General features: G+C 31.3%; 2 long non-coding RNA genes across 2 annotated transcripts in view; both read right to left on the reverse strand.

Moving 5' to 3' along the window:
• LOC142324126 (uncharacterized) overlaps positions 1–8,120 on the reverse strand; it is a 73,158-nt gene extending 65,038 nt beyond the window's left edge. Inside the window, exon 1 of the long non-coding RNA XR_012756221.1 lies at positions 7,996–8,120. This is a non-coding gene — a long non-coding RNA (uncharacterized LOC142324126). The remainder of the gene's footprint in view (positions 1–7,995) is intronic.
• Positions 1–24,368, reverse strand: part of LOC142324127 (uncharacterized) — a 415,902-nt gene that overhangs the window by 302,267 nt on the left and 89,267 nt on the right. The window lies entirely within an intron of this gene.

Genomic DNA, 24,368 nt, shown 5'->3' on the forward strand with positions numbered 1-24,368 from the left:
TAGTTAGTGGTCAGTGGTCAGAACGAAAAAAAAATGCTGCAAATATTGACAGAATGTATTATTTAAAAAAATAATAAATTAACATACAGTCCGCATAAAATAATGCCACAGAAATAAAGAGCATAATCTATCAATGTTTCTTGCCAACAAACTGATCACTCTCTACTTAGATGACCTGACAAGAAGTAAGCCATATACTGGTAGCAAGTATCGTGTACAAAGTAAATAACGATCATCTTAAACTAAATACAAGTTAATTGCTACAAAACAATAACTTTTGGAAATAGAGACCGTTTCTACTTCTGTCGCGTTTTGCTTTACTCGATTTGTAACAATTTATTATGTATAGAATATGTTATAAAGAATTTATTTTTCATGCAAAATGAATCAACTTTAATCCACGGTGAAATATAAAAAAAATCGCACGCTCTTGAAATAATAATGCCGCTCTGGTGTACGACCTCATGAAAAAAGACCCGGATAGATTCGAAAAATTGAGAAAAGTCGATAGACATATTATTTCGATTCAAAAAATGAGAAGAAAAAAGAGTAGCTGCGTGTAAGTATCCTGTTCGCAAGCTCCACAGAAAAAAAAATATTTAAAAAATTTGTTAAAGAGATTACTACAAAACCCGTCGGGCCGCTTCTATCAATATACCGAAAAAGTACACGAATTGTGAAAAAAATAATTTTGACATGACATATAGAGAACCGTAAATCAATTTCATAAAATATATAAGAGTTACCGAGAGTTAAAAATTTACAGAAACATGTGAAAGATTGAATAAAATTCTAAAAAGTGAAGCCAGTTTATGAAGGTTTTAAATGGAAAGAAAAACTTGAAAACAGAAGGAAACTTCTATCGCAAAACATAACGTACGATTTAAATGAATACAATACCTTGGCGCGTTCAAAAAATCAGAACCGATAACAAGCAGGTCGTATACCCTGATGTAACAAACATTCTACTGGTCACACCTCTACTAAATTATCCTTCAAGGAAAGGTCTAAAAACTCCAATTTCTAAAGGCAGTAGATTAATACATGCTAAACGAGAAATGGGATTTATCTCGAATGCATTATTTTTCCTGGAAAGCAAATGCAATAAGTGATGACTATCACGACTCTATGAACTGATAAATTTACTTAAAATGGGTTGAAGAAAACTTGATAGAAAATGTTTCTGATAATTAAGTAATAATTATAGACAACGTATCACAATTCATTAAAAATATCTTACTAACTCAAGAAAAAAAAGAAATGTAGTAACGGGTACGTAAATATTATTTCATTCTCGTCTATTATGCTGAAACCTTAACTATACACATTAATTAAGGAAAACAAATAAATAAATAAATAAATTGATTGTTTGATGAACTACAAAGAAAAAGGGACATGAACATCGTATGTTCATGTCCTCGGAAACTCGGAATTTATCGTCTTCGATGATGATGCAGATTTTGTTGTAGTTTTGTTTATTTCTATTTGTTTTTTTAAGTCAAAATTTTATTTTTCTAAACCCTAATTATAAGTTCAGTTAATTAAACTGATATTGAGGTTCAGCAATGAATCGGCATAATACCGAATTCAAAATAAAAAGACTTCTTGATGAGGTAACAGTGAATTTATCATACTATTTTAATATAAAATTTATCTGTGATAAAGTAATACGTTTGTGTAAGTCTAAACTATTGAGTATCATTTTATTTTTATTTTTTAAATTTAATTAATTCAATTATATTTTACTTTTTTAATTCTTAATATTTATTTATAGCTAAAGTTATTACATACATAAATTTAATAATACTGCATACAATTACTGTTCCATACATTAGCATTGGTGTATAAATATGTATAGTTATATACTACAACTTGTATAGTATTATAAAAATGAAGAAACCATAAATTACGCTGAAGGAAACTAAAATGTCAATTGGAAAAAAATTCTGTTGGGATAAAAAACTTCTGTGGTTCAACTTTTCATTACAACATTTGATGGATATTTCAAGATTTTAAATTAAAGGATTAAAGAGATATATGTAGATATAGAAAAAAATATAAATTGGATTCAAGAGATGCTTTGATTTTATAAATTTATATAGGAAGGTAAATAACTATGTTTATCGTTACTGTATACAAAGCTCTAAACCGAACTAGGTAAAAGAGAAAAAAACACGATTCAAAAAAAAATAGGTGTATAAAGATGCTTTTAATGTTTGTGAAAGTACAAGAAGTGTTGTTGTTAGTTTTTGGTTTGAAAAGCTATTAGGAAAGACGATACTATCAACAATAAGTGATGTACTTAATGGATGAGGTGTCAGAGTTCAGAAAAGAGATAGAGAAGAGATGTAAAGGTAAGGGAGAGCGTGCGAAAGTAAGTTGTTGAGAGCTGAGAGAGAGTACTTGTTGGATCAAAAAGAAGCGAAGTACTTAGATCATCTGATACAATAGGAAACGACACACTTTGTTTGTCTATTGAACTTAACGATAGTTAGAAAGGAAGGCAAAATTGTAAAACAAGAGAAGATTTTAGCGGTTTTAAGAGGGTAATTTGGTGTTCTTGATCATGTAAACCCTCGTACATTAACACAGGATTATAAATTTCTTCTAAAAAGACTAGTAAATTCTTTAATTTTTTTTTTTTACTATAAACTAAAAATTTTAATCGATTACATTGTTATGACTATAATTAAAAACATATCTTTAAAAAAAATAATAAATTTTATTATTACATTAGGTTTGTTCACTTTTAAAAATTTCTTTTAATTTACAAAAAAAAATCTGATGTGAACACCACATGACTTCCTTGTACGCCGATTAAATTACGTGTACATATACCCATTTGAAACTTATTTTATTTGAAAGTGAGATATGATCCTCCAATTCTTTAATAAAGTGGATAGTTACATAATTCCATTATGGTGGATACCACATTGCATCACATTTTTTTGTGGTGTCCGTATCAGCATTTTATACTAGTTTATGTATTAATTTTGTTTCACGTCGTTCAATTGTGGTGTAAGTGAGAATGTGTCGGATCCGTAACCATGAACACACCGGTTCGAATCCGACTTTATATACGTATATATATTTTTTACTTTTACTTTTAACTTAAATATATTGATTTATTAATAATTATTAATCTTTGTAATAACTTTTTCATTAAAATTAAAATGGATGGTCAAAATGGATATTTTCGTTGAAATCTGAAAACCGTAATTTTTCGCGATCCCAATACTTCCTTTACTTCGTAAAAGGAAGTAAACAATTACGTACATTATTAATTAATAAAAAGCGTAAAATAATTACATAAGGTAGAATTAATTTTTATTACTAGTTAAAAGTAATTATGAACTTTTTATGAAAAACTTTGTTTATTTAGCTTTTTTCTTTATAAATTAGAAAAACTTAGAAAACGTTCAAAATTCATTTCCTTAAAATTTGATCGTTAACAAACTTAACCTAAGCTCGCTAGTCAAGGTTATCGAGCGTAGGTTAAGTTTGGTTGGATAATCTTTATAATTTCTCTGCAAATACTTCCAAATACCCACTGATTTTGAAGAAAAAATTGAAAAAAGCGAGTGTCGAATTCTGAAAAAGAACCTATTTATTTATTTTTTAAAAATGGGGCCGAGAGAGTCTTGAACAATGACTTTTGTGGCATATACTCGTAAGTAAAACACTTAATTCACCGAACACATTGTTGACCGGATACTTAATATTGTCCATATTAATATCAAAGCGTGTGTACATATATTCTGATAAACGCTGCACACTTTAAATTGAAAAGAATCCAGGTGAATTGGTACCATCTTTTAATTTGACTGAGATATTAATGAAGTAATTTTATATAAAAAATTTCATTTTTATCGGGCGAGAGTTTTATCAGAAGCAATCGTATAAACGGTTTATCAGAACCAATCGTCTAAAATACAGAACACACAAATACTTTTTTTATTTAAGCGTGTAGAAAAGCATATAACTTATGATGTTGAACGTAATCAGTATATTGCAACTAATGGATTAGTACAGAATAAGACACAATGGAAAAGTGCATCAAATCAACAAAATAACAGACAAAATAAAATAAACCAAAAAGTTATAAAACCATCACCAAACACTAAGGAAATATGGGATTTTAATCTTTTAATTTTATTTTTCATTCCTGGATTTTAAATTTTAAATCCCCTTTAAAAACAAACTAGTTAACTATATTTGAATAGTTTTATTACGTGAACCACCAATAATCATTAATATATAAATATTTTTAACATGTTCTACAACAAACTTTATAATTTTACACTTATTGTAGAAATTTCTTCATTCTGTATTTTTCCCCTCTCAATTCATTTCTTAACTAAAAAAAGGGAGAAAAGAGTCAAAAAAATTAACTATCTTATTCTTTAGGATATTTAACAACCTGATAATTTTTAAATATTTTGTTACAATTTGTTTATTTACTTAAAAGTAAGGTTAATTTGGTACAATTATATGGGAACACTACGTTATACCTGCTTATTGTTTATATCTAGTATAGATACTGTAGTGTTTAGATAGAAGAGTTGTAATCAATATTGCCTTAAGGTTCTCAGATCTAGCACTCCAAAACTGAGAGTCCCTCAGAGAGAAGCCATTATTATTAACAATTCACATAATTTGCTACATTCTCCTATAATATTACATTTAAACAGTCTTTATTCATTTCCTTTATAATTTTCATATAGTCTATATTTCACTGTTTTAGAAGGTTGTGTGTTATACAAATTAATTTAAGAATTTTTTTTATTAATTTCTTAAAATATTTGAAATTTAAATAATTTTTCTGAAAAGGACTATCCCAAAATTCACTGAAAACAGTGTAGATTTTTTTCAAATAACCCTTTTAGAGGGTACGATAAATGAACTTTGGTTACGCTACACACACGCGCGCGCGCGCGCACACACACACACACTTCTTTCGTTCCTTCTCTTCTTGTGCCCAAAGGTTCCTCCCACTGGTGGATTTTTTCTTTCCTGAAAACCGCTTTCTGAATTACTTATCAAAAAAGTGTCCGGTCATTTATTGTGCCTGTTGATTCTAATGTTTTTCACGTTTTTTCCTATTTCCCGGAAGCATGTGAGCTTGAATTTGTAACTTCTTTTAGCAGGTCTGAGATATGTATACATCCAAAGAATTGTAATCATCGTTTCCTCATTTGTAGATTTTATTAAAAATCTAACAGTCTTTGCAATAAAAGTTATTGAAATTAATTACAAAATAAGCATGAGAAATATTTTGGTTTCATGCTTAAAGAAATCTTTTGGCGACGTATGTCTAAACTAAGTTTCTAGAATGACTTGTTTTACCAATCAAATGTTTCAAAGATTATCATAAATTGATTCTTATGTTTATTTAATAGAGAATTTTCTATATATGTGTGTTTAAATCATACAATTAAATACAACTTCAATATATATTTCTGATAACAGAAAAACATACTTTTTTAAAAATAAATATAAAACATATTTTCGAAGATAGGGAAGTTAATTAATTACCTAAACTACAAAACTACTCTCTTCCTGATAAAGGTTCATTTAAAGAATATAATTAAGATAAAATAGATCAAGTCAACCGATTAAAACTCAGAAAATATAAATATGTATAAAACTCTAATTTTCAGCCTTAGGGGTTACTTAAATTTTTTTTTTTTGGTTAAAAAATATCCATCAACGAAATTTACATAGATATTTTTTAGTGGTTAAGTTAAAAAAATATTTAAAAGTAAAATTTTTATAGAGTATAATCCACTTACACTCTTCTCATCTAATATGATTTTTTATAAAAATCTATTTATTTACAAGGCTGAGAAGGAAAAAACACAGTAGAACCAACCACCCCTAGCGTATCTAGCCCAATGGCAATAAGAGCAATCTTCTTTCTTTCGGGTTTAAACCTTTTTTACAATGGAAAGCCATGAAGGCTGATTATAGGCAAACACAGCATGATTTCTAAAGCTATTTTGTACTGGGTGATTGAAAGAGTTGTATGTGGGTAAGTCAACTGTGATAGGTATTGCGTAGATTTTGATTTTGAAAGTTCGTGTTTTGTGATTAAACTTTAAGAATATTCGTAAACTTTCAGGACATTGTTACACACACGTAAAAAATTTTCTCTTCATGAAAAGATAACTAGGATAAGCTACACGCAATAAAACATTTAGCTGAAGCAAACGGATACAACAGAAAATTTACTGATAAAATCCTACAGCGGTTCAAAAAAATACGATAAAACAAACAAAAAATTGTTTTTAATTTGACATTCGTTTACATCAACAATACTGGAAAAAAATGATAAAAATTCAAAAATAAGGGCACAATATTCCATACTGAACCAGAAATTTAAAAAATTAGATATTATGATTAAAAATTCACATAAATAACTCAAAAAATTTGGATTACTCTGACGTATACCAACTTGACTACTCAAACTCTAAAGTTCTATTTAGGTAAAACAGGACGCAGGTTTTGATATCGATACAAAGAAGACAATAGCACTCTACTCGTAACATTGAGTCCGCTTCGCAAAGTACCACACAAAAAACCACAGCGACAACATCTTACAAACAATAATGGACACAAATTTGACAAACATGAGCAACTCAAAACATATAAACACATAAAAATCCTTCTAAATGATTAATTACATATTAAATTACACAAATAGCACTAAAGAGCTTCTAAAGCCCTACTCGAATGACAGCGCTACGTTCAAAAGTGCTGCAAGATCCAGCGGAAGTCTGCAAAAGCTTAACGTAGATCAAAAGTTAGTTGTATTACAACTATACTGTTTAAAAAGCCGATTTTTAAATATTTTCAAGTTTTAAAACAATCCTTTGAACAAAACACTTTCTATACAGGTTGCATTAAAATGCAACTTCCCTATTGCTTTCTGACTTGGATTTCCCTGTTAAAAAACAGCGAGAATAATACGAGTTAATCCGTACGGAGAAAACTATGTCAATTTGATGACCGATATTTAGTTAGTTATGTATTTTGGTGATGCACATGAAAATTTAATAGCTGTGTTCATTTTGGTAAGTCATTTGTCGTTTCTCAAGTACAATACACTTCCTTCAATCTGTTGTTTGCCTCGAAAAAACTATTTGTTATTTATATTCCATGATTTTACCGTACGTTACTCAATTCTGATACGATGAAAGTAAAAAAATTTTGGAGATCACTACAGAGTGTCTGATATCGGTGTAACTTTATCCTGTAAACAGGTATCTCAACCTTGAAGTATGTTTCCTACGAAGTGTAAATTAAAAAATTTTATTTGTTCAGATAAAAATTTCATTGTATAAACATTTTAATATATAACCAAAATATACTATTACAAACAAACAAAATTATAAAATAACTCAAAAATAATATAACATTTTAAAAATTAAACACATTTAACATTAAAAATTCTATCCACAAAATTTTTTTGTGGACAGTGACAAACAAGTTATATTTACATAAAATTCTAGAATTACGATTCATCAGGTATTTCATCAAATAATCAGATTAAAATTAATCGGCTGAGTAAGTAGCGTCTCAGCATTTAGAGCGGAGGTTCTGGGTTGGAAGCCCGGTCAGGCATGACCAATTCCCACCTGGCTAATGATCATAGCTGTTGATGCCCGCTTTTTCATATATAAAAAAAAAAATGGGACATGAACAAATGTAATTTTTTTTTTTGAATTTTTACAACCAACAAAGTTTTTTTATAAAATAACAGTGAAATACTTGTAAAATTTAATTATATAAAAGTAAAAAAATTAATTAGAAAGAATAAATATCTATCGGATCTTATCGTCCTTCTTCATTATTTAAACTTTTTTACTTAAAAGAAAAATTTTAAAATATTAAAAAAAAGCAATTTTAATTTACAAGCAGTATTTATTTTTAGTGTATTTAACTTTATTTTTTTAAGTAATACACGTGAAACAAAAACAAAATTTGAGCACTTACGTGGTTGATTTAAAATCCAATATTAAGTTGCAACACGTGATCTAAAGTGCGTTAAGTAAAGGTGCTACATAAAATATGCCAAGACAAGAAATGGAAAAATATCCTGGTTAATAATCCGAAAAAACACTGCTGAAAAATATAATTATTTTTTTTAGTAAATTCACGATCAACTATTCTTACAGAGTTTACATTATATTTATGTCTTAATATAGAATGAATCAACTTTTATTTGAAATATTAAATTTCCATTCATACACAAGAGTGGCTTTACAGTTACGTGCCCATGCCGTGACAATGATAATTTAGTCAAGCGTTCACATACGCACGCGCGCGCGCACTCCATTATCTTTTGTAGTAAATATATTAAAACAAATTGCTGAAAGCAATTAACCGAATTTTCTGATTAAAAATTGGCAATCCTATCGTAATTCTTGTCAAAGAAGAGAAAAAATAATTAAAAAAAGAATACGGATACATGACAAATGGTTAGAGTGACATGCAGTTTACATTGATAAACTGTACGATTCAGTTACAGAGATCGATTTAACAGGTCGATTGCAAAAATAAAACGATATTTTTTTATTAGTGGGACTGATGGAATTTCACCTTACAGGGAGAAAACGTTGGTTCTGTATGCGAACTGATATTAATAGTGAACTATGTCATATTGCAGCCAACGGTACTTAACGGATTGATCTGGTTTGTACTCCATACAATTGCCTTTAACTTCTCCATTAATATAGATTTGGTGCTATGTACAAATAGCTTGGAAATAAACTATTTAATATTGAACTGAAACCAATCATTTTTAGATTTTTAAAAAATGCTCTGCTATGATAGTCGTTATAATTTTTGTAATATTATTCTGATATTAAAAGATCCATTATTAATCAGGAATTCGTTTTTTTGTTGTTTTTTTTTTTGATGAGTAACTAAATCTAATTTCGTGGTATATTACTTTACTTTATTAGAAGAAATATATTCTTTGTTATTACTTTACCCGCTATAAAAGATAAATAGAAAAACAAAAAAAGAAAAACAGAATAAACTTTACAAGAGAATAAAATGTTTTGTTTTTTTTTATTGCTCTGAATTCAAAACAGTTATAGTAGCAAGTACGGTACATAAATATTGTAAAAAGTAGCTAAAATATTCCAGCAGTTAAACATCAACGTTCAATTTAGAATGAACATTTTATGAAATGGGTTCATATAACCTATTTTAAAATGAATAAATAATGAAAACCATTACATTGCCTATCTATTAAAGTTTCAATTGCATTATATTTAGACGAAGCTAAATAAAAAACTTATATTATACAATATTGTATATTATATAAACATATATATATATTCATATAGCATGACTTGATTATACAATTTCGGCAATAGTTAAGTTAGCTTAAGGCTCGTGTTCAACTCATCTCTTGATAAATACATTTTGAGTAACTATTAACAGAGCACAATGAGATTGTTTATCTGTGAAATTATACCTCAAGGGTTCCACTTCTACTCTCACTTGCATTTCTATCTTTCTCTCTCAATTATATATCTATATAAGCAAAACAGAATACAGCTTAGTTTTCAACACACATAATGCTTTATAATTAACAATATTAAATTTATACTGCCTCCTTGTTGAAATTTAGTATTGTTCTAGATGATTAATTGCGGTAAAAACACCATATATTTCCCCTCCAACATATTAAAGACTATTATTTTATAGATTCCATAATAGTGTTATAGTACACACATATTCATTTGATAATAGCTGTTGTTTCATGTTTTAATTTTAGATGTTAATTTTTTAACAGCAGCAAAATCCGGCTCTATCCAAATCCGGTGTGTACTTTTAGCACTTACTAATATTATGTATGTTAGATATCTTAACATAACAGCTGCAGGAAAACTTATACGTCAAAAAATAGATCGTTTACAAAAACTATGTAGCCGTTTCTAAGAATAAGAAGCATTCCATGTCCAGTTGATAAGGGTAAAAAACAAAAACGACGCCTTCACTACGTCCACCAAAGGGATTAAGAATTATCATCATCATTTACATAGAAAGTAACTCTAAGTAATACCTGAGATATTTCACATAATTAGTAACTTTAAGAAAGGATTGGAACAAACAGTGTAAAGCAATAAAATAAATCCATTTCTGTAAGAAATAATGCATTATTTATAAATATATACGTAATGCAATTTACGGAAGAACAAAAATGGAGTTCAATATTTCGGTAGTGTACAAGAAAAAAAATTCCTTTAAACATAAATCCGGAAAAGGTTTTTTTTAAATGTCAGTTCGTTACTCTTTCTTTTTTTTAAAACAAATTTACTTCTATTAAGAAGACTCATAGAAGATAAAAAACAGTAATACCGCCTCAAAAACATTTATTTATTACATGGACAGACCCACAGATAAGTTCAAACCTTATCTAACAGAAACACCGTAACGTTATAACATAACGTAGCGTTACTGACAAATAATAAACAAAAAATACAATCAACGTGTAAATAAATTACTAGTAGCCTTTTAATGGTAAAGATAAATTTAAAAAAAGAAAAGAAGATAAACGAAGTGTAGTGAAAATGATGAAAAGGGAAAGTTACGAAATATATTATTAATCAATTTAACAGGCGTAAAAATATTTCACAGATTTAAAATTTTATAATCCAGTCTGCAAATGGTTAATGCTATTATTTAACATATTAAACAGTCTTAATGCTTTAAACGAAAATTAATTACAATGAGATGTTGTTCTACGTTCTAAAATACGAAATGTGAAACAAAATATCATGTCTTAAGTATATGGAACATATAAATTTTATTAACTAACAAATTCTGGAACGTGACTACTGTTATATCAATTTCATCGTGAACACTGATATGACTGCACAAACATGGAAATACGCAATTGTTTTACTTTTTTATTTTTACTTTTTGAAAAGAGTCTATCAGAATACTTTTTTGTGTTTTTTATCCAAGTATATTTTAAGAAAAATTACATTATCTTAATACATTAAGAAAATTTCTGCAGTCTATTCCAATTTTTTATATATTAAAAATAATTGTCTGCTGTTACCTGACGGCCAATTAACTGTACTTTGTGAAATTTTAACTTTAGAAAACTATATTTTTAAATTCTTCAGTCTCATTCAAATTTAATTTACTTTCATAACTTTATTTCAACGGTAAATTTATTTATAAATAGCCTAAATAAATATGAACAATTTATTTTCAATAAGTTGTGCCATTTATGTAATTTAAACCGTAAATGAGGTATACAAAAAGTATACCGCCAAGTTTAGTCTGCTTTTGCTAGCTTATCCATCAACCCACATGCTTTTCCACAAGTTAAATTTAATAAAATCCGAATCAACTTTACTAAGATTGATAGAGGTGAACTACCAACTTTTAAAGGATTTATAAATCACACTATCTATTATTTCGTTAGATTTGAGTTTCAAAGTTTATTGAATTAATTTTTAAAAAATTAGTTTTTTTTTGTAAATTAATGGTCATTTTAAATAATGATAAAAAATGAATATACTATGGCATATTCCATAATATATTTGGCAAGAAAAGAAGTATAAAAATTGTATTTTTTTTTAAGGAAAAAATCTACTTAAGAATTATTTAATTGAAAATGTATTATTATAATAATAATTGTTAAAAAACAGCTCTTAACGTGATAACACTGAAATTACTAATTACAAAACTAAAATACAAAATCTTTTCTACCGAAGGATCTTTCACAGACATTTAAAAAATTTTTCTCCGCTCGAATTATTAATAGCAACAAAAGTAAATCTAGCATTAATTACCCATAGAAAAAAGACACGCATTCAAAGACATTAATTGTAATATTTAAATTTCTCATTGCTAAGAATTCAATAAACTCAACGAACTTGAATTATTTAAACTTTATAAGTAAACAAAAATTTGATAAAAATAATGTAAATCTTAAGTATTTGATTATATAATTAACGGATTTCCTTACCTTTTCCAAACGGGCGTCACTAACAATAACGATACTGGTAAGTTCAATCCGGTGTTGCTAATTACCTCCGAATTTTAGAGCGAGTAAGTGAGTCTTTATAATATTTAATAATTTTAAAATAATTAAATTATTTTTTACCGGGTCTAAACTCATAATAAAATAGTCGAGACTTGCTAAGCTAGTGTATTGTAATTTTGTGTCTGTGTGTGTTCGTATAAATGTATACAGTTCAATGTTTCACAATAGAATCGGATTCATTAATTTTTTTAATTTACATCATCTTTTAAATTTTTTCTTGCAACTGAGACGTATCTAAAGGATCAGAGACACAAGAAATAACAATAATTTTTTATTTCTAAAATTAATGAAGTTTTCTATATAGCCAATCCATGTAGTAAACAGCACAGTGAATATTGCAAGAATGTTATAAAGGAATAAAACAGATTTTATTACGACATCAAAACTGAAAATTGTAAGGTGAATGGAAAGAGAATGGCGTAAACAATGAAAATTCTCTTTTTTAGGCGGGTCAGGAAGGATTACCTTATAAATGAATAACTGATAAGGACAATTTTGAAAATAATAATCGCTGATAAATTTATTTCACAAAGTTTAGCGTACTTTCAAGTCCGTGATTTAAGATCAAACGATTTACTGACATTGTTTGCTTAAAAGACACTTTTCCTCATCATTTTTATATGAATTGTTAAGTTTTAAAATTAATAAAGCAGAAATATGCTTAGAAATTCAAAAGGTAATACCAGCTAAAATTCACGGTTCAGAAGTTGCGATGAAAATTGTAGACATTGGCGGTTGATAAAGAACACTGTCTTGTTACACGACAAAGCGCACCCATTTATTGAATCTAGACCAGACTTTGGTCCAAGTGACTCTCAACCGTTTAATAATTGAGAAATTCCTTAGGTAATAATTTGGCTGTGGAATATGGGACGTAAAAACTTAGGAGATGCCTCAAGCTAGCAGTGATGATGGAGAGAAGTAGACAATGTATATACTAGAAATTTTTGAAAAAATAAGTAATTTTTTAATAAATAAAAATTATTAAAATTAAACGATATATTCTTTCAAGAGAACCCTCGTAATTTGTATTTATTTTTTCTTGCTAAAAAGTATTATGCTATTTTTTCCTTGAACAAATAGAAAAAAATTATTTCTTTCTCGAATATCCTCTATTTTTTCCTTCTGAAATATACGAGTCTTATATAATAAGCTTTTCTGATTTTTTCTTTTCTTGTATTAGTTTTCATTTGTTACTGTATTAGGATTCTCTCTTAATTCTTATTAAACTTTTGTTTTTAGATTTGAAATTAATATTAAAGAACTTAATAATTGAATGATTTATTGTTAATTTTTGTATTTTAATTTTTTAAATATTATTTCCAAAGGAAATAATAGGCGTGATTTACGAAGTGCATTTCTGAGTAATAATGTGTACACAGGTTTCTATTTGCTAGGAAGTTAAACGTTGTACGTTCATGCGTCCAGGTGATACATGTTTGTAAGTGTGCGTTAGATTGTATGTAGTATACATATATGTGTAAAGTAACAGACCGTGTCATTCTACTGACCTGAGGCGTCAAACATTCTACATATTTTATGATCCAAAACAATCTCTGCTTTCAACGAGATCCCTTTAATTCATTCCAGTCCAATTAATTTTAATGAAAATTAAACATAACCGGCAAAAGTGAAGTGGAAAATGTTTCACTCTGAACCGACCCTCCCATCTATCTTTTTACTCTCTTCCACTACTTTTATATACTCTATATTACTACACTGCATTAGACGCTCAAGAAACTTTAATATTATAATAATACATGAGAATAGAAGTTTAACATTTCCACACTAACAATGAAATTATTCATTATGAACTCATATTTTAAAGCCGCTAGGGTATTTTACGTAAATTAATTATTAGTTTTAGACGGGCGTAATTCGGTATTTTTTTTTCTTTAAAAGGCAAAAAAAATTAATAAAAACTTAAATAAAATAAAACCAGGGAAAAATCCTACAAGTGTTAATATTTAACGCCCGAATTTTACTTAACAATTCTTTGTAAATCATTTGAAAAGCTTCTGCTGTACAGACTGAAGCCTTGTCTTTCAGATATTGTTCTGATCATCAATTTTACTGGCCAGTACAATACAATTGAACAAAGGTTTTTTTTTATATATCAAGCCTTTGACAATGTTTGACATAATTAAAATAAATTAGATTATTAAAGCGTTTCTACCAGTTCATTATTATGTTATATTGGTTTAATTTAGAAGCCAGGTGATTACAAGTTAAATTTTGGAACGACTTGCTCAGAGCTGTGCAAAAATCATATCAGGTGTACCACAGGGAGTATTTTTGAGCCGTTATTATTTTTTTCTTGTATACTGCAGATTTATCTATCACTCAACATATTACGTTCCCAGAATTTGTTGATGTTATGGCCAGAGCGGCTTCGAATGAGAGGCAGGCACCGGTTTAACGTTATTTAAAGGATTAAATCTTTACAAGAGGTGATGGTTTTTTACATATTTAAAAGAATGATTAAAAAAATTGAAGATTAAGCTTAATAAAAAGCAATGTGTAAATGAGAATGTCCTACAGTGTTGCTAAATAAGGTAGGGTTGCTGCTGCCAGAGGATCTCAGGTACTTAGGAATGCACCTGGATCGTCGTATCACATAGAAGAAGGATGTAAAAATTAAAAAGAAGACTCGATTGATGAAGATGAGTGGAAAACGGATCTAAGGTGACAGAATACTAGTTAATTTTGAAACAAAAAAAAATTTTGGTTAAAAAAAAACAATAAACAAACAACAAAACAACAAACTTGACAGATTTTAACACATTTACCTTTTAGTTTTTTCAATTTAAAGATTTCACGAAATTACTGATCAGTGGATCAGGAATGTAATCATTTCATAATATTTCTGTTAAACCAATTACTTATTGTTCTATATATATTTTGTATTAGCAACTTATGGTAATTTTGTTGTTTGTTACAATAACGGATAAATAAAATGTACTTTGTAATGTATTTTATAATAAAAATAATTATTAACAAAAATTTGTTAGCGCCTATATATATATATATTTTTTAATTCAGCAAAACATCTTTATTTTAAAACCTCTTTGTTTAATTTAATATTTTTTTTATTTTTTTTTTTTGTGATAAAATTTAACTTAACTATTACGAAATAATAACGCTTAAATGCAAAAAATAATATAACTACCAAAAAAAAAAATATTTTTAAATAAATCTTTACTAATTTCACAGAAGAATCTTAATTCAAAAAAAATGTTTGTCTTACTCATGACGAAATACACTGATTTCAATGATATTTTTCTGTTTGTAGAGGAAGTTCTTTAGTAATTTTATTTAAATAACGTAAATCGATGTTGTCGAAAAGGTATGTCTCACGGGCGATTTGAAGATATTTTTCATATATTTATGATTACCATCACCATCATCATCATCAATCCTTAGAATTGTTTGTTATAGTAAATTTATACTGCTTGAAACCATTCATATATTCACGTAATATTTCAAGAATGTTTCTTTATTTTAAAGTAAAAATAATACATTTTCCCGCATTTATGACAGACTTATTAGTTATTACTTTACGTCATAACGACAATATTTTTCACAACCTTTTTTTTAAAAAAATGAGTTTTTTGTAATTTACCCGTATTTTCAATATGTAAAAACTGTTAATAAAACAAACGTTACAAAAAAAAAATTCATATTTTGAAAACACCTGCTACAAGTAAAATATAAAATTATTTTTTTTTTTTACTAAGCATTTTTAATGGTTTTCTCTGGCGTTCGAATTAATTTCAATAAAACCGATCAACATTTCATTTCAGTTGTAATAATTCATTTATTAATCATAAATTTATAACCAAAAACGATATTTTTTATAGACGGGAAATAAAAATAAATAAATAATTAATTTTACGATATAAATTATACCACAATAAGTTATTCCAAATTATAACAATTTATTTATAAATGAAATTTATACATTTATTAAATTTACAAAAATGGTTAATTTTATTCGTAACTTTAATTCACGTTTTATTTTTAATATATTTTGATGGAGATTGATGTAAAGCCACACGCATACGGTTAAATTTTAATTTATTTTAAATATATATTCCCCTCGTTGTGTGAAAGCTTTCCTTTATGTTTTTAAAAAGGGTCTTCATTTTCTTTATTTTTTTGATTGATGAAATTACAGAGAAGTTTTGAAGCATATACGTGGAGTATGAAAATGAGATTTTGTAGCGTATGAAAAATGCCGTGCTTTACCGGGATTCGAACCCGGGAATAACTGTAAAAATTGTTATTACAAAATATACATATGATCTCCGTGACAGAATGGTAGCGTTTCTTTCATCTGAAGGACCTGGTTTCGACTCCCGGTCAGATATGGCATTTTTCACAGGCTAAAAAAAAATTTCATCCATCGACAGCTATCACAGAGCGTACAGGGCGTTACAGGGCCAGCCAGAATAAACTGGAACAGAATAAATTCTCAAGTAGCTGGATTTTTTCTCCTTCAGGCAATTAGACATAATTAATTTTTCCTTAGGAACAGATTTCGGATTTTAATTTTGTTAAAAAAATAAAAAGCAACAGTATTTAAAGATGATTAAAATTTCCGAAAATTGTTTAAATATTATTGCACAATACACTATCGGAATTTACTTCAATACTTTTAAAATTATTGTTTTTAATAAAATTTAAATTATTGTTTTATAGATTTTTCTAATCAATTATTATTTTATTCTCTATATGATCGATATTATATAGTATTACAACTACTTCAGTTTATTTCCTAAACAGATACTGTCAAAAGCTTGTAGAAAGCTTATTGCAAATAATCTTAAAACACAGCATTCAATTTACATTCAAATAGATGACAAACCCGCGTTCCGATTCTAATCTGATGCGTACAACTTAAGCAAACACGGCTTTGCTATTGTTTAGGCTGTATGACAAGTATATACACACCATCTTCATTACGTATTATTTTCACCGTATTGAATACGTAATACCGGTAAATTTAATAGAAGTGATTATAATATATGCCTATTTATAGAAACTAATTGCATTCATATTAAGTGCCTATCATATAAAGTATAACAAAGGTAGTAATACAAATATTAAATTTTATTCATTTAAATACCGTTTCTAAGAGTTCAGTAATATTATTATTATTATTATTATTTTTTTTTTTTTTTTTTTTTTTTTTTTTTTTTTTATGGGCATCGACTGCTAAGGTCATTAGCCCTCGTCACATTCTTTAAAATAAATTATTATCTCCATCAGGATCGTCATATGTAAGGGTGTAAAGGGCTCTTACATTTTATTTAAAAACACAAACTTCACAATAAACATTAAGACATAAAAGACAAGGACAATCACAAACACTTACGGGGTGTAAAGGGCCCCAATATTAAAATTTGAGATAAGGTTCTCAAAAGACCATGAAATTAAAATTAAACTTATCAACACCATTTCTTTCTTTCTTTCTTTGTATATATATATATATATATATATATATATATAAACTACCGCTTAGAGATTCTTTTATCACAGCTTTAAACTTTCATTTTATAGACTTTTAAGAAGTCCACTGGCGTGTAAAAATGCAGCTATATTTTCTTAATTTCCATTATCCAGATCAGCACTAATATTATTTGTAAAATGGAACCTCTTTCTGAGGTCCTCATATATGGTACACTCTTCTATTAGATGCTTGATTGCCAGTGTTTTACTACAAACACCTCACATTGGTCTCACTTCGCCGGTTAACAAATATAAATTTGTTAATCGCGTGTGACCGATTCTAAGTCTGGTCACCGCTACTTGTTCACGGCGAGTCAACTTAAAGTCGCTTTTCCATTTATAAGGAGAAGTTTTTACTGAGTTTACTTTTGTATTTAAACTCCTCCATTCAGCATTCCATTTGTTTTTACTATGTTTGTTAGACGGTTTTTAGCATCTGCCACTCTTACAGGAAATGCATCCAATCATCGCGGACTGTTGCCTTTCTGGCAGCTTCGTCTGCGATTTCATTACCTGTAATACCAGCATGCCCCGGAGTCCATACAAATACGAATCGCTGTCCTCGTTGTTTTAGAACGTATAAAATGGACAGGATGTTTACAATTAGGACATCCTTAATGTTCTTGTTCCGAATTGCGACAAGTGCAACACTCTCTCTTCGCAATAGTGTTCAGTGTAGCGAAGAGCTTGCCGAATTGCAGTGAGTTCTGCCGTGTAGACACTGGCCACATCTGGCAGTTTCCAAAAGTGGGCTTCTCCATTTACATATATCGAGCATCCAACACCATGTTCGGTTTTAGAACCGTCAGTATAAATTCTAATATGTTCTTCGTAACTACTGACGGTTGCCAAAAATTCCTGTTGGATGATCACTGCTGGTTTCTTTTTTATTTCTCCTTGAGAAAGATCCAAACTTGTATTTACCGCTGGCAAGAGCCATGGCGGTATTTCTCTAGTAGAAATTGCCAATGTAACTAGAAAGGCAATTTCGTATTTACTTCTTAATTCGTGGTACCTAATTCCGGCTGGTCTGGAATAGGTAGCACGACGTTCGTATAATGCAGCCGTAGGATGGTTATTGAAAAGTTTATTATTTATATGGGCAGGATAAGCCCATATATTTGCTGCGTATCTTAGTAAAAGGATCTCTCTTCTATAATGTAGTGGCATTATTCCGGCTTCAGACATCAGACTAGCCGCCGGACTTGTGCGGAAAGCACCAGTTGCATATCTTATTCCGCTATTATGAACTACGTCTAACTTTTTTAAATGCGACTTTCTAGCGGATGAATATACGATACATCCGTAGTCTAGTTTAGATTGAACCAATGCTTTATACAATCTCAATAATGTCTCTTTGTCTGAGCCCCAATTTAAGTTCGATAGACATTTTATAATGTTTAAGGCTCTTTTGCATCTATCACTCAAGTCCTGTATATGTAATCCCCATGTAAGGGATTTATCCAATACTAGTCCTAAATATCTTACATTGTCTTTATATTGTATTGGATTATCATCAATTGTCAACGCAGGACTTTCATGAGGAATTCTCTTCCTACAAAAGTGTACACAGCACGTTTTTTCTGGTGAGAATTGGAATCCGTTATTCCTTGCAACTTCATTTAGAGCATTGATCGCTCGTTGCAATTTGTACCTCACCATAGCAGTCTTGATGCAGGCATACACAATTGCCAGATCATCAACATAGACGCTTTTGCTGATTTCTGCTGGAATGGCTAATATCAATTTATTAATGGCAATGGTAAACAAGGTACCGCTCAACAGCGAACCTTGTGGTATGTCATTTTCCAAGATTCTTTCATATGAATATTCATTGTTGACGCGTACTTGGAAGGTATGGTCATTGATATAGTTGCTGAGCAGTACAGGCAGATTGCCACGAATGCCCCATTCATGTAACTGGATCATTATACCATGACGCCAGGTCATATCGAAAGCCTTCTGAAGGTCAAAGAAGACTCCGACACAATGTTTCCTTGTAATGAAGCTGTTATATATAACGTCCTCTAAGCTGATCATTTGATCAGTGGTAGAATGGTATTGCCGAAAACCTGCTTGATACGGTGATATCAGGTTTTCTTTTTCCAAAACCCAGACGAGTCGATTATTAATCATTTTTTCAAATATTTTTCCCATAGCGCACGTCAAGGAAATAGGACGATAGCTATTGGGGTCTGTTAAATTTTTATTTTTCTTTGGTATTGGAACAACATGAGCTTTTTTCCACTGCTGCGGGTACATTCCATCCCGCCATATTTTATTATAAAGTTCTAATAATCTACGCTTTGCAGTGGTATTCAGCTGCCTGATCATATTATAATGGATTTCATCCGGACCAGCAGCTGTGTTACCTGATTTTTCCAACGCTTTCGCGAATTCTTCCATTTTAAATGGTACATTATATGAGTAATTATACTCAGTTCTGAAGTTTAGTAGACCTTCAAGTTGTTCTTTTGTAGTACGAAAATCTTCTTCGTAGTTGGCCGTTCTGCTGGCCTTTTCGAAGTGATTGGATAACAGCTCTGCAATTTCATATGGAGTGTCTTTTATTTCATCTTCATCTTGAAGGCTAGTTATGGGAGCAAAATCATTACGCCCACAAATCGCCTTCACTTTCCTCCAAGCATCTGCTGCAGTAGTAGTTTTGTCGATGGATGACTCGTATTGCTGCCAGGATCGTTTCTTTGAGTCTATCATAAGACGTTTTGCATGCGCCCTGTATTTCTTAAAGGCAACAAGATATTCTATGCTAGGACGCTTCTTAAAGGCGTTATACGCCCTTTTCTTTCTTTTTATAGCTTCAGTTATTTCATCGTTCCACCATGGAACGGGTTTCTTCGTAAGTTTCCCAGATGTTTTGGGAATATATCTTGATGCCGACTCAATTATTGCATTTGTTATGGCGTCGACATCGTCTCCGATTACTCTAGTTGTTTCTGGGAGTATCGGTCTAGCTGTGAAGCTCGTCCAGTCTGCCTTATCAAATAACCATCTTTTAGAGATGGGATATGTTTTTCTTGTAATATCAGTTACAATTTCCACCGGGAAATGATCGCTTCCATGCAAATCGTCTATGACATGGAAGCTGTACCTCGGTGCTATCGATCCGCTTATAAGTGCAAGATCTATACAGGACGTCGATTCATCTCTGGCATTGAAAAAGGTTCCTGATCCGTCTTTTAAAATAATAAGTTCTGAATTCATCAGGAACCTTTCCAGTTCTCTTCCACGGGGATCTACTCGATCTGATCCCCAAAGAGAATTATGAGAATTAAAGTCACCCACCAGTAGTAAAACAGGTGGGGGAAGCTCGGAAATTAGTCTTGCTATGTCATCCTTATTCCAATCAAAATTCGGCAAGTATATGCTGCAGACAGTGATCTGAAGCGGACGCTTCATTCTAACGGCGACCGCTTGTAGGTTTGTGTTTAGAACAACCGCTTCGGTGGTAGCTCTAGTTGATGTTAATATGGCTACTCCACCTCTAACTCTTACATTTGGCGGTTAATCTCGCCGGAATATATTGAATCCTCTTAATTTAAAATTTTTATTTCGGCGGAAATGCGTTTCTTGCAGACATATACAAATCGGGTCTACATCATGTACCAAGCGTTGGAGCTCATAGATGTTTGAAAAACATCCATTGATGTTCCATTGTACAATCGACTAATTTTTAATTAAATTATGATCTGGGTTTGCCTTTCGGGCACCCTTTTTTACTTTTTTTCTCCATCTTTCGAACAGCGTCGTGTTCGTGAAGAATGTTGTCGCCCGTGTAGCTTCCGGTCTCCGAATCGGAGACCACCGAAGCCGCCGACGACGACGGGCATGGATCGGCGCCGGTTTCAGGCGCCGATTTAGAGGCGGCAAGCTGGCCGCCCCCAGACACGGGGGTCGTACCGGCCACCGCCTGTGGAAGGAGGGACACTCGTCCACCCTGTGTGATATTTTGTGGCCTCTGTGGTTTAGAGGCCTCAGTTGCGGGAGGCTTTGCAGCCTCTATAACACACTCTTTATTGTCATTAAGAATCTCGCTGAGATGGACTTGACATTCTGGTTTGGCGTCCGTTTTCTTTTCTGCAGGAGACACTTTCATTTTTACCGATTTATCTTCAGCAGGCTGTACAAACAAATTCAGCAGGCTTAACAAATTCTTTATTGCTGAAAGGTTTCATCTTGTTTTCGATGATCCTCTCAATCATGTTAGCCAAAGTAGGCGCAAGTTTATTTATAATTTGAGTCTCATCTACAGCAATTGGAGCAGGAGCAGGAACAGTAGCCGCAGCCTGAGCATAAGATGTTGCTCTAGGTTTGCGGGCGTTAACAATCTTCCTGGCTTCGATGTAGCTGACTTTCTGCAGGGTTTTAACTTCCTGCACAGCTACTTCTTCTTTGTAGACAGGACAATTCCTGGATCTACATGAATGCTGTCCCTTGCAATTGATGCATGTAGGGGGCTCTTTACAGGGGTCTCCCTCATGCACCTCTTCGCCGCACACGCATATTTGCCTTCTCTCACATTTGATAGCGGTGTGGCCAAAACGTTGGCACTTGAAGCATCGCATTGGTTGCGGGATAAATGCCCGCACATCCAATCGATGTATCCCCGCTCTAATCTTCTCCGGCAAGGTAGGCCGGTTAAGTGTGAGAACATGAGAGGCTGAAGGTTGGACTTCAGGAGGTTCGCCATTCCTCCTCATGTTCAATCGGCGACACTCTATTTCTCCCTGCGATGACAACTCCTCAAAAATTTCTTGCTCCGTGCAATTTAGAAGATCCCAACAGACAACCACACCCCTTGAGGTGTTGAGCGTACCGTGGGGATCGACATGTACAGCCAGTTCTCCAATCTTTTTAAGCCCTAGAATCTTTTGAGACGGACATCATTTACAGTCTCAACATGGAGTCCCGTGAAGGTCTTCCTTATTTATTTTACAGGGCCACCAGCGCATTTGGTTATCTCCCGAGCGATGAGAAAAGGACTCACCCTCGAGAAATTTCCATCCTCCTTTGTAATGACCAAATATTTGGGTTTCGGTACATTACTACTCTTAAAAAAAGCTTTTTTAAGCCTTTCCTAGCGTCAATCTCAATCTTTCTTGAGTCAAGAAAGACTCATACTTTTCATTACACTTGAAAGAGTGCAGAGTCTGCACTCTTTCTCCGTTTTGCCTCAGGCGAAACGGCTGGTTCTAGACGAGGGTGTTTACGTGAACCCTCTGCCACGTTTAGTTGATCAGTTTGCATGAACAATTAATCCCTTCTGTAGTAAGGCTAGCCGCCGGGGTACACCCCCACTCCAGGGCTACCAACCCTGGAGGTCCGTTCCGGTACTCCGGTGGAACCGGCATATGTCCTGGCAGAGAGCGGATGCGCAGTCTCTGCACTGACTCCAGGCCCTTACACACCAAAGCTTTCAGGGCTCCCATGCCCCGAACAACATGGGCACCTTAACTACATGCTTGCCATCCCGGGGGGCATGTGGACAACGAAAGGTCTCCGTTACACCTGCAAATAACTTCGACCGTGGCCGCCACATCGCCAGCTCTAAAGGTCATCATTCCATTTCCATAACCAGTAAGAATTTCGTGTCTGCAGGTGGCCGCGAAATCCAGTCCTCTAATTCGGCCTGTAGATGAAAATCGGCCGAAAAAAGTATATCCGAGAAACAATACTCGGAACCCCGTTAGCCAGCTATATGTAATGTACGTGAGTACAGCTGTTGCCGCCCTGGACGTGGAACGTAGATGTTGTGTTCCGGATGTGGGGATTATCTACCCCGGGCATTATTATTATTATTATTATTATTATTATAATAATAACAAATAATTATCTATGTAAAAGTGTTTACAGAATTCAATATAAAGTTTTCTTTACAACTTTTATGCATATTTAATTATTATTTAATCATTATAAACAAATACAAAATTCTATTAAGTTGATTGTTTTTAAAACGATCTAAAAAATTCTGACTTTTTACAAAAAGAATTAAATTAACAATAATTTATAATAAATATATAATTTATATAGTATATAATTTATAATAAATAATTGTTTATTATTCAAGAATTAGTTGGTTCTGAAAAATAGGATATTGTATTTAACTATTTATGTTAGTACTCTTCAATATTACTATTCTATCAAGCATTCCAAGTGTAAAGGAGTTCTCAAGTTATATGGAGATGCAGTTTACCATACTTTAAGGGCCCTACTTTTCATTTTTTCCCTTTCATTTATTGTAAAATACATTATTCTTCATCTTTAGTAAACCTACAGCATGTCTGATAAGTCAATACCTATTTTGAAGTTGACAATACACAATGTTGGAATGCAATTTTAAGGATACCTATCATGCAGAAAACAAGCTTATTCCTTATCATTTATGTTTTAGGTAACTGAAAATCCCTCCAGTTCTTAGCAAAGAAGAAAGAGCAAAGATCGCACCAAGTTACGAAGCATGGAACTCGATGGTTAAATCCAACGTTGGTAGATAGGTGAAAACGAACCCACCGGGTTGATCTAGTGGTGAACAAGTCTTCCCAAATCAGCTGATTTGGAAGTCGAGTTCCAGCGATCAAGTCCTAGTCCTACACGGATTTAAATACTAGATCGTGGATACCGGTGTTCTTTGGCGGTTGGGTTTCAATTAACCACACATCTCAGGAATGGTCAAACTAAGACCGTAAAAGACTACACTTCATTTACAATCATACATATCATCCTCATTCATCCTCTGAAGTATTATCTGAAAGGAAATTAC

This window comes from Lycorma delicatula, chromosome 4 (assembly GCF_047948215.1).
Source record: "Lycorma delicatula isolate Av1 chromosome 4, ASM4794821v1, whole genome shotgun sequence".
Lineage (NCBI taxonomy): Eukaryota > Metazoa > Arthropoda > Insecta > Hemiptera > Fulgoridae > Lycorma > Lycorma delicatula.